General features: G+C 48.2%; 1 non-coding gene across 1 annotated transcript; it reads right to left on the reverse strand.

Moving 5' to 3' along the window:
- Positions 1–182: 182 nt before the first annotated feature.
- Positions 183–254, reverse strand: trnad-guc (transfer RNA aspartic acid (anticodon GUC)). Its single transcript has one exon. It is a non-coding gene; the product is annotated as a tRNA-Asp (tRNA).
- Positions 255–394: the final 140 nt, after the last annotated feature.

Below are 394 nucleotides of genomic sequence, written 5' to 3' on the forward strand. Positions count from 1 at the left end.
GCGAAAGCCGTGAGCTTAGCTTCCAACATATCCAATGGAGATAGGCAGGCTGTCACTGTGATTGTGACTTAAGTTTGAGAAAGATGGCACAAAGTTGTTTCTACTGAATGCTGTTGTATTACATGACCTTTGCTCTGGTGCAATGATTTAGGTGACCTCTTTCGGCAGAAAAGAAATACACTCTCCCCGTCGGGGAATCGAACCCCGGTCTTCCGCGTGACAGGCGGAGATACTGTCCACTATACTAACGAGGACTGTCACAACCCACACGTCTGCCATGTCGACCGAGTCCGGGTGCATTTACCGGGTTACCCTCTTCATCTGGTGCCATTTGGACACCACCTAGGATTACTTGAGTTATATGCCAATAAGCTTTTTCCACATTCACCACCTG

This window comes from Seriola lalandi, unplaced genomic scaffold (assembly GCF_002814215.2).
Source record: "Seriola lalandi dorsalis isolate HSWRI2012SDOR001 ecotype SW California unplaced genomic scaffold, Sedor1 jcf7180002043552, whole genome shotgun sequence".
Taxonomy (NCBI): domain Eukaryota; kingdom Metazoa; phylum Chordata; class Actinopteri; order Carangiformes; family Carangidae; genus Seriola; species Seriola lalandi.